This window comes from Amia ocellicauda, unplaced genomic scaffold (genome assembly GCF_036373705.1).
Source record: "Amia ocellicauda isolate fAmiCal2 unplaced genomic scaffold, fAmiCal2.hap1 HAP1_SCAFFOLD_144, whole genome shotgun sequence".
Taxonomy (NCBI): Eukaryota; Metazoa; Chordata; class Actinopteri; order Amiiformes; family Amiidae; genus Amia; species Amia ocellicauda.
The window spans coordinates 156,714-167,956 of NW_027102707.1; the positions used below are offsets into that span (position 1 = coordinate 156,714).

The 11,243-nt window shown below is 39.4% G+C and overlaps 1 long non-coding RNA gene across 2 annotated transcripts in view; it reads left to right on the top strand.

Annotated features, from left to right (window-relative positions):
• Positions 1-11,223, top strand: part of LOC136722695 (uncharacterized) — a 28,086-nt gene extending 16,863 nt beyond the window's left edge. For both annotated transcript variants that reach the window (XR_010806385.1, XR_010806384.1), the window contains exons 5-7: positions 246-431; positions 7,632-7,746; positions 8,803-11,223. This is a non-coding gene — a long non-coding RNA (uncharacterized LOC136722695). The remainder of the gene's footprint in view (positions 1-245; positions 432-7,631; positions 7,747-8,802) is intronic.
• Positions 11,224-11,243: the final 20 nt, after the last annotated feature.

The window sequence follows — 11,243 nt, forward strand, 5'->3', positions numbered from 1 at the left end:
GAAGTAAGAAATATAATTGAGCAATGCTCTAGATTGCATGGCCTAATTGAATATTAAATACATATTGATAATCTATTAACTACTGACTGAAGTTCAACACACTGTTAATGTAATGTCTATGAGTATCTGTACACACAAATTACTCTCTATAACTTATAATAATCTCTTGCTGATGGAATTGGACAGAAAATACACTTTGCAACTACAATTGGTAACTAAATTAAAGACTATTATGCTTGACCTAGGTGTGGCTGTGTGGAGGCAGTATTGAAGTTGTGCCATGTTCCAGGATAGCTCACATTGAGAGAGCCCACAAGCCCTATCTCCCTGATCTCAGAGTCACCTTGAAAGGAAACGCCCTGCGTGTGGCTGAGGTGTGGATGGATGACTACAAAAAAAATGTTTATGTTGCCTGGAATCTTCCAATGAAGGTACTACATTTTTATTATGTAAAAACAGAAGCCAAGAATACAACTTTCAGTTTAACTGGAAATAGCAGTTTTTTTCTTTTAACTTTGAAGGTAAATATGGTGTTGAATGAAAAAACAAAGAAATATAAAATACTTGTCGGCTACAGTGTTATTTTCTAGTCCAGAAATGTGAAACCCTTAATTACTAATTAACATCAAGCGTGTTTAAAAAAAGTTGTCTAACAGCTGTTATTGATTCTGCTTTACATTTGCAGTTACAGTTTATATTATATTTATACATAAGAACATAAGAAAGTTTACAAACGAGAGGAGGCCATTCGACCCATCGTGCTCGTTTGGTGTTCATTAATATCGAAGTGATCTAAGGATCCTATTCAGTCTATTTTTAAATGTTCCCAAACTTTCAGCTTCTACCACATCGCTGGGTAGTTTATTCCAGATTGTGACTACTCTCTGTGTAAAGAAGTGTCTCCTGTTTTCCGTTTTGAATGCCTTGAAGCCCAATTTCCATTTGTGTCCCCGGGTGCGTGTGTCCCTGCTGATCTGGAAAAGCTCCTCTGGTTTGATGTGGTCGATGCCTTTCATGATTTTGAAGACTTGGATCAAGTCCCCACGTAGTCTCCTCTGTTCCAGGGTGAAAAGGTTCAGTTCCCTCAGTCTCTCCAAGTAGAACATTCCCTTCAGACCTGGAATAAGTCTAGTTGCTCTCCTCTGAACTGCCTCTAGAGCAGCGATATCTTTCTTGAAGTGTAGTGCCCAGAACTGTACACAGTATTCCAGATGAGGTCTAACTAGCGCATTGTACAGTCTTAACATTACTTCCCTTGTTTTAAATTCTACACTTTTGACAATATACCCTAGCATTCTGTTTGCCTTTTTTATTGCTTCCCCACATTGCTTGGATGGAGAAAGTAAGGAGTCCACATAGACTCCTAGGTCTTTCTCATGCATTACTAGATCTAGATCTGTACCTCCCATAGTGTAATTATAGTGGACATTTTTGTTACCTGCATGTATTACCTTGCACTTGTCCACATTGAATTTCATTTGCCAGGTGTCAGCCCACAACTGAATATTATCTAAGTCCCTCTGAATAGCCTGTGCTGCCAAGATTGTATCTGCTGTATCTGTCTTTTCTTTTGTAAAAACCTCTGTGAAATACTAATTTAGAACTTTTGCCACATCTTGTTCGTTTGCCCTATATCTGTTTCTCTTCCACCTTTATTGACCGCTTGCTGTTGTAATATTGAAAAAAGCTCTTTGCATTGGTTTTAGCTCTAAGACCAATGTTTCTTTCTATTTCCCTCTTTGCTTTCCTGATCCCTTTCTTAAGATCTCTTTGCAGCTCAACATATTCTATGTATTTTGTTTCGTCACCATCCCTTTTGTATGCGCTATACAACATTTTCTTTCTCTTGATATTTTTTTGCATACCTCTATTAAACCATTTTGGAAAGTGTTTTTTGGTCCTCAATTTGCTAAGTTTTGGTACAAATTGCTCCTGAGCCTCAAGTAGTATATTCTTAAAATATACCCATCCATTTTCAACTGACTCTGTATCCAATGTGCTTCAGTCTTCCTCTTCTCATACCTTCAAGGTTTGCTTTTCTAAACCATTAGACCATTGTTTTAGACTTGGACCTTGTCTTTTGAAAGAATGCCTCAAAGCTAACCATATTGTGATCACAATTTACCATTGGTTCTCTAACTACGGTCCCCCTGACTCTATCTTGGTCATTTGAAAAGATCAAGTCAATACATGCGCTCTCTCTGGTTGGTTCCCTGACAAATTGAGTTAGAAGCAGTCATTTACCATCTCAACCATTTCCATTTCTGCTTCTGTAGTCCCCACTGGGCTTTCCCAGTCTAAGTTTGGGGAATTGAAATCCCCCATTATAACAGCCACATCCTTGCTACATGCAGTCCTGATTACACTGTACAATGCAGCATCTTTCTGAATATCTGAGTTTGGTGGCCTGTAACACACTCCTACTGCTAATCCTCCAGATCTCTTGTTCAAATGTTTCAGCCACAAAGATTCTGTTCCGTTACTGGGATCTAATTTGAGTTCTTCTACCTCAATGTCATTTTTCACATATAATGCTACCCCACCCCCTCTTCGATTTTGCCTGTCTCTCCTAAACTGTGTGTATCCTTCCAACTTGTATTCATCCCCATCATTTTCTGTAAGCCATGTTTCTGTCACTCCTACAACATCATAGTCACACGCCAGCACTGTGGCTTCCAAGTCTAACATCTTGTTCCTTATACTCCTGGCTTTGAGGTACAAACATTTCAGGACTTTCCTACTAGCAGTTTCCCTTGATTTTCTTTCCTTAGTGGAACATCTCCCATTGTCAGAGTTCCCTGCCCCCCTGGTTCCTAGTTTAAATGATTCTCAATTTCACTGCACATACGCTCTCCCAATGCATTAGCCCCCCTTCTGTTTAGATGTAGACCGTCCAGTTTGTACAGGTCCCATCTATCCCAGAAGAAAGACCAATGCTCCATAAACCTAAACCCCTCCTCCCTACACCAAGCTTTCAACCACGTATTAAGCTTTCTAATCTCTGTCTGTCTCCCTGGCCTGGCACGTGGTACCGGAAGTATTTCAGAGAAAACTACCGTGGAGGTTCTGCTCTTTAGTTTTGTTCCTAACTTTTTAAATTTGTCTTGCAGAACCTCTGTCCTACCTTTTCCTATGTCATTGGTTCCAATGGGGAACATGACCAGTGGATTCCCCTCGGCTTTGGCCAGTAGCCCGTCTACTAGTTTAGGGAGATCTGCAACCTGAGCACCAGGCAGGCAAGATACCATGCGGTTCTCCTTGTCACTAGAACACACTGTGTGATCTACACCTCTAAGAATTGAGTCTCCTACTATAACTACCTCCTTCTTCTGGGGGGGAGTGGGCACCATGGTGCTCTGGTGCTCAACTGCCCCCCCATCACCCTCTGAGCTGTAATTGTCCAACTCGGTGTACAGCAGTTGGAACCTGTTGGGCAATTCAAGCTCTTGGGGTGTCTCTAGGGGTTGTGCACGCCCTTTTCTGCGGTTACGACCTACTGTAACCCAGCAGTTCTCTACGCTGTCCTGCTCTAAGGTCTCAACTCTCCTAGGTTTTGGCGTGCACACCATCTCTCTCATGGGCTGATTGACCAATTCTTCTATATCCCTAATACAGCACAGATCGACAAGCTGAGACTCAAGATCACGAACCTTGATCTCTAGGATTTCAACCTGTCGACAACGTTCACAAATGAAGCCCTCTTGGATGAGTTAATCCAGGAAGGCAATCATTCTGCAAGACTGACACTGTAGTGGCCACATGCTTCTAAATGTTACTTGTTTTTTTGTTTTGTTGTTTTTTGTTTTTTGTTTTTTCACATGTCTCTTGGTTCCTAACTGCCTAACTTTTGTCAGCGAGAAACAGCACAGCTCTTTCTCAACAGCTGCTTTAAGTAGCTTTTGTCTACCTACCCCCAATTCACACCTAATTGGCCCCACCTGGCTCCTCCTGCAACAGAATTCCTGCTAGTCCTAGACAAAATCTCCATCCTCCAAAGTGACAGTTTTGGGGAGGATGGCACCGAGAATAGGCCAAATAGTTTGGAATCCTGCTATGAGATGTCTGGAGAAAGGGGCCTGTAGGTAATAAAAAAAACTCTTTGAAGTGGACGAGAGCCGAAATCCCGACATAGAGCTACGAACCCGGGCCAACCGGCATTTCCAAAAGATGGCATGGATTGACATCAGTCATAAATCAAACCCCCCTCCAATAGGACACTGGGGGCTGAAACCGAAATCCAATCTCAAAAACTCAAGAACCAATCACCTATTGATCTGACAGACTATAAAGAACAGCGCACAGCCTCTTTCTCTCTCTCTCTCTCTCACCTGAACCAGAAACTCGCTGCCACAGCTCAACCTGTAGCTCTGTTGCCAGAACCGGAACCAGAAACCAACCAAGTCTTTGCCGGCAACAGAAGAGTTAAACAGGGAGAAGGAGATTGAGCCGTACGAAGAATTCTTTTAAAGGATTTTATTAAATAAAGAACTTTACAGACTGCGCATGCCCGCCTGTGCCCACCTGATCAGTGGAGTTTTACAGCTGGACAATTGATTAAGTCGACTGAATACGAAAGTGTCAGTCATTTAAATAGCTATTTGAGTCTTAAGAAACTTGACCCTTGGAACGAACAGGGCCCTGCTTTCCTCAAAGACTTTGTCTTCAAGTAACTACAGTGGAACCCTGCTTACAAAGAAGATTTTGTGCACAACCTTGGAGCCTTCAAACCAGTGGAAAATCTGTTTGGAAAAGACTCTACATTCGCGAAACCCCAACTTCCAGGTGCATCGACTGAGTGGAAGTTCTTGGACAAAGCCGAACCGGACTGCTTTTGTTCCAACCACACGGACCTCGTGCCGTGTGCTGTTATCTGAGCCCGAAGCCAGAGAGGCCTCTGCGACGAACTTCAGATAAGTTTAACAGTTTGGAGTTCATGATTCATGACATTTGAGAAATCAATTAGAAATGTTAATCTGTGATTCATAACTCTAGAATGTGTAATATCATTTAGTTTTCTTAAATATAAATGTGTGTTGCATTAAACAGTTTTGTTGATAATTTTAGAAATAAAATCTGTCAACGCCGAGAAATATCTTCTCATTCCTGTTTAACTATTTAGTCTGAAATTGACACAAGTTAATAGACGTTAGATTATTGGTGGCCCTGCCTATCCTTAATCATTGAATAATAATCAGTTAAGGGAAATTGTGGTAACAAGTAATGATAGGATCTTTCTCGGCACCTAAACGTAAATGAGACTGATATATATATAACGAAAAGTTACCCGACATAAATACTAACCTGCGTAGTTATTTAATGTCTGACTAACAATACTAATGGGAGACTCACCTTCGTCTTACTAACCGGTATTGTAGTCAATGTGTTTATAACTTTTTTTGTTTAACGATTTGTGTGTTATCATATGCGATCCCATGGTCTTTGATTTGGTCACGGAAGTGATTTGTCTTTGATTTGTTGATCTAGAGTTGAATTTTAATTAGTTTTTCCCTTTTGTATAATTAGTGTAGTGCTACATTTAGTCTTTGTTTTTGAATAAATTTGACAATTTATATCTTTGGAATTGGTGTCTGCGTCCAATTATTACAGAAATTGAGTTCTACAAGATTCCAGGATTCGTGATAAGGTGATACTATAAATTCACTTCTTTAATTGAAATGTATAAGTGTACCTTACGCTACATTGGTATGGCTCAAATGTTGCCCAGATTAGAATTCGTCAAGTATGTATGTTGCTTGCATTCATTTACCTCGTTTTATGATGGTTTCATCCTTTGTCCAAGAGGTCCGAAATTTAGGGAGAAGGATGGCAGCTACGATGATCTCAGGATCTTCAAATCGTGTTTGGATTCCTTGTTGTAGGGCATCCACAAGGTGGCCACAGTACATGAGAGAATGGTGGATTCGCTGAAGTTTCAAGCTTAACTGATGGACACTAGGCAGCAGCCACCACAGCTGTGTATTAGTTTCCGCTTGCAAGATGTCGAGTACTTTTGCAACTGGACGCATTGTGTTGGCCCGCTCTGTCAAGAACAGAATTTCTGCTGGATTAAACCTACAGGAGAAATCGGCATAATCAAAGAGTATACAACAACAACCACCTAAATTTGTTTACATCAATAGAGGGGAAAAACACTTACTTTGGAACCTCGAGAGGTGCATATATTCCTAAGTGCACCTTCTCCTGCCTCTTTGTAAATTTGAAGAATTCTGTCAACAGCCATGAAAGTTGAATTCCACCGCGTTTGATTTGGCCTTAAAAGCTGAAACCTGCTTTCTGCTTCAACAGCTTCAGCTGCTAGAGCCGATCGGCTGCTTTTATTCCATAAAGCTTGACACTTGCCAAAGACAGATCTGTAGAGTTTCTTGTAGTGTTCATTTGAGAGAGCTTTTTGGGCATCAACACTTGAGACTAGGTTTAGTATGTGGCAGGCACACTTTTGATGTTTTGGTAGCTGGAATTCGAAGCCATCGTCATGGTCCAGGACTCGAGAGGCGTCTTGGAATTCCACACCATCACTTCCCTCACCACAGCCTTCAGAATCAGTGTCATCACTTTCACACCTTCTTGCCTCAGTCTCAATATCATTGTTTTCCACACCAAAAACTCTGAAAGCCTTCAGGAAGTTGGAACCACTGTCTGTGGTTGTGCAAACAACCTTGTCACGTATTTCATACTCTGAGTGGATATCATTCATAGCGCTGGCCAGTACCTCAAAAGTATGAGAGCCCTTTAATCTTTTGCAGGCAAGTGCAGCAGAATGTCTTTCAAGACTTTCAGGGTTGATCCAGTGAGCAGTTACACCAATGAATGACTTTCTATGTGCAGTCCAACAATCCACTGTGGTTGCAATCCATTCAACTTCACTCATGGCAATAGTCACTTTCTGTTTCATGATCAGAGCAGCTTCAGCTATCTTGGAGCGTAAAGTAGGCCTTGTAATAACAGAACTGCCAGGCTGCAGTGTACTAATCAGCTCTTTCAATGATGGCAGATCAACAGTGCTGAAAGGATGAAGTCCTTGAATGATGTACCTTAATATAGCTTTGTTCACAGTGACTGGAGACACATGTTTGACTGGAAAAACGGAGTCAACTTTCAGTTGCTTGCTGCTGGAAGCATGGGTGGAGGTCCCAATCTTTCTCTTCTGTGCTGTCAATTTAGAGTAGTTTTTGAGGTAATTTGGGTGCATTCTCTATAAAAACAACAAATAAATATTTAAAAAGAAGTCTTTTTATATTGTATGCAATATAAATGTAACAATTACACTTATGCACTCTCTGATTACAGCATTAATAAAACTGCCATTTGCAGCCAATTGCACACTTTATAATGTTAAATACTTGTTGATTTTAGAAATACAGTAGCATTTAGTGACTATCAAACATGAATTTTTGGATTGTAAACACAGGACTGTAAAGCTGACGTGACAGGATGAATTTATTTCATTACATTAGTTTTAACAATACAACATGATTTTTAGTAATCAACAAATTGTTTTCATTCTCAGATATATATGTAGTTTGTATAACATGTTCAGTAAATGTTTCCTATGAATTTGTGTGACATTTGACTGACCTTTTTTGTTGTTTGTTTGTTTTTTGTCTGTGAAGGAGCCCCTCCATTATGGGTATTCTTATTGTGGACAAAATGTTTTTTGAAGAAATTGGTGGTTTAGACGGTGGAATGAAAATCTACGGAGGAGAAAATGTAGAGTTCGGAATTCGTGTAAGTACCTGGACATTTTTGAAGACAACCGTTAAAAAAAAAAAAAAAAGTTTATTTTGTCCTTGTATGTTTGTTGCATTTTATAAGTAAAGTATCTATGATTGTCTGTTCAAGTTTGGTATATTAACAGTTAAAAGTATATCCCTCACCACACAATAGCAGATGTCAAAAAGCAGTTTTCTGGATAGTTTCATCACTTCCTGGATAGTGAATCAAAGAGGGGGGATTGGGATTGCAGGAGCACATAATTTATTCTGTGTCATCACCATCATCATTATCACCGTAATAATCATCATAATTAAAATAAGAATAGCATTCTCATTGTTTGTCTTCAAAATGTACAATCAACTAAACTTGGTATGGTATAAAAAGGAAAAGGATATATACAAAAACTACCTAATAAGGTCAAAACACCAAACACATTTAATTTCATAGTATTTTTTGTACACAGTCCATAACTGACATGAATATAGTGGCTCTGGTTTATATTGGCAATTATCTTAATAGTTTGTTCTTTATAGCAAAAAGAAAAAGATACAAAGAATGGCAACAGCTGCAAAATCACTTTCAATCTTGTTTATTGTTTTTAAATGAAATGCTGCTACAACACCAAATACATCTTGAATTATTGTAAATAATAATTTGGCTACTCAAATAAACAAAACATGTAATTACATCATAAGGAAGTGCTAAAATGTGCAATGCAAAAACCACAGTGAGCGGTGAATCATGTGACACCTATATAGGAAAAACACTGCAAAATGTTTTACAGTGAAGCTGAACAGGATTACAGTTTCACATGTATGCTGTAGAAGTAAGAAATATAATTGAGCAATGCTCTAGATTGCATGGCCTAATTGAATATTAAATACATATTGATAATCTATTAACTACTGACTGAAGTTCAACACACTGTTAATGTAATGTCTATGAGTATCTGTACACACAAATTACTCTCTATAACTTATAATAATCTCTTGCTGATGGAATTGGACAGAAAATACACTTTGCAACTACAATTGGTAACTAAATTAAAGACTATTATGCTTGACCTAGGTGTGGCTGTGTGGAGGCAGTATTGAAGTTGTGCCATGTTCCAGGATAGCTCACATTGAGAGAGCCCACAAGCCCTATCTCCCTGATCTCAGAGTCACCTTGAAAGGAAACGCCCTGCGTGTGGCTGAGGTGTGGATGGATGACTACAAAAAAAATGTTTATGTTGCCTGGAATCTTCCAATGAAGGTACTACATTTTTATTATGTAAAAACAGAAGCCAAGAACACAACTTTCAGTTTAACTGGAAATAGCAGTTTTTTTCTTTTAACTTTGAAGGTAAATATGGTGTTGAATGAAAAAACAAAGAAATATAAAATACTTGTCGGCTACAGTGTTATTTTCTAGTCCAGAAATGTGAAACCCTTAATTACTAATTAACATCAAGCGTGTTTAAAAAAAGTTGTCTAACAGCTGTTATTGATTCTGCTTTACATTTGCAGTTACAGTTTATATTATATTTATACATAAGAACATAAGAAAGTTTACAAACGAGAGGAGGCCATTCGACCCATCGTGCTCGTTTGGTGTTCATTAATATCGAAGTGATCTAAGGATCCTATTCAGTCTATTTTTAAATGTTCCCAAACTTTCAGCTTCTACCACATCGCTGGGTAGTTTATTCCAGATTGTGACTACTCTCTGTGTAAAGAAGTGTCTCCTGTTTTCCGTTTTGAATGCCTTGAAGCCCAATTTCCATTTGTGTCCCCGGGTGCGTGTGTCCCTGCTGATCTGGAAAAGCTCCTCTGGTTTGATGTGGTCGATGCCTTTCATGATTTTGAAGACTTGGATCAAGTCCCCACGTAGTCTCCTCTGTTCCAGGGTGAAAAGGTTCAGTTCCCTCAGTCTCTCCAAGTAGAACATTCCCTTCAGACCTGGAATAAGTCTAGTTGCTCTCCTCTGAACTGCCTCTAGAGCAGCGATATCTTTCTTGAAGTGTAGTGCCCAGAACTGTACACAGTATTCCAGATGAGGTCTAACTAGCGCATTGTACAGTCTTAACATTACTTCCCTTGTTTTAAATTCTACACTTTTGACAATATACCCTAGCATTCTGTTTGCCTTTTTTATTGCTTCCCCACATTGCTTGGATGGAGAAAGTGAGGAGTCCACATAGACTCCTAGGTCTTTCTCATGCATTACTAGATCTAGATCTGTACCTCCCATAGTGTAATTATAGTGGACATTTTTGTTACCTGCATGTATTACCTTGCACTTGTCCACATTGAATTTCATTTGCCAGGTGTCAGCCCACAACTGAATATTATCTAAGTCCCTCTGAATAGCCTGTGCTGCCAAGATTGTATCTGCTGTATCTGTCTTTTCTTTTGTAAAAACCTCTGTGAAATACTAATTTAGAACTTTTGCCACATCTTGTTCGTTTGCCCTATATCTGTTTCTCTTCCACCTTTATTGACCGCTTGCTGTTGTAATATTGAAAAAAGCTCTTTGCATTGGTTTTAGCTCTAAGACCAATGTTTCTTTCTATTTCCCTCTTTGCTTTCCTGATCCCTTTCTTAAGATCTCTTTGCAGCTCAACATATTCTATGTATTTTGTTTCGTCACCATCCCTTTTGTATGCGCTATACAACATTTTCTTTCTCTTGATATTTTTTTGCATACCTCTATTAAACCATTTTGGAAAGTGTTTTTTGGTCCTCAATTTGCTAAGTTTTGGTACAAATTGCTCCTGAGCCTCAAGTAGTATATTCTTAAAATATACCCATCCATTTTCAACTGACTCTGTATCCAATGTGCTTCAGTCTTCCTCTTCTCATACCTTCAAGGTTTGCTTTTCTAAACCATTAGACCATTGTTTTAGACTTGGACCTTGTCTTTTGAAAGAATGCCTCAAAGCTAACCATATTGTGATCACAATTTACCATTGGTTCTCTAACTACGGTCCCCCTGACTCTATCTTGGTCATTTGAAAAGATCAAGTCAATACATGCGCTCTCTCTGGTTGGTTCCCTGACAAATTGAGTTAGAAGCAGTCATTTACCATCTCAACCATTTCCATTTCTGCTTCTGTAGTCCCCACTGGGCTTTCCCAGTCTAAGTTTGGGGAATTGAAATCCCCCATTATAACAGCCACATCCTTGCTACATGCAGTCCTGATTACACTGTACAATGCAGCATCTTTCTGAATATCTGAGTTTGGTGGCCTGTAACACACTCCTACTGCTAATCCTCCAGATCTCTTGTTCAAATGTTTCAGCCACAAAGATTCTGTTCCGTTACTGGGATCTAATTTGAGTTCTTCTACCTCAATGTCATTTTTCACATATAATGCTACCCCACCCCCTCTTCGATTTTGCCTGTCTCTCCTAAACTGTGTGTATCCTTCCAACTTGTATTCATCCCCATCATTTTCTGTAAGCCATGTTTCTGTCACTCCTACAACATCATAGTCACACGCCAGCACTGTGGCTTCCAAGTCTAAC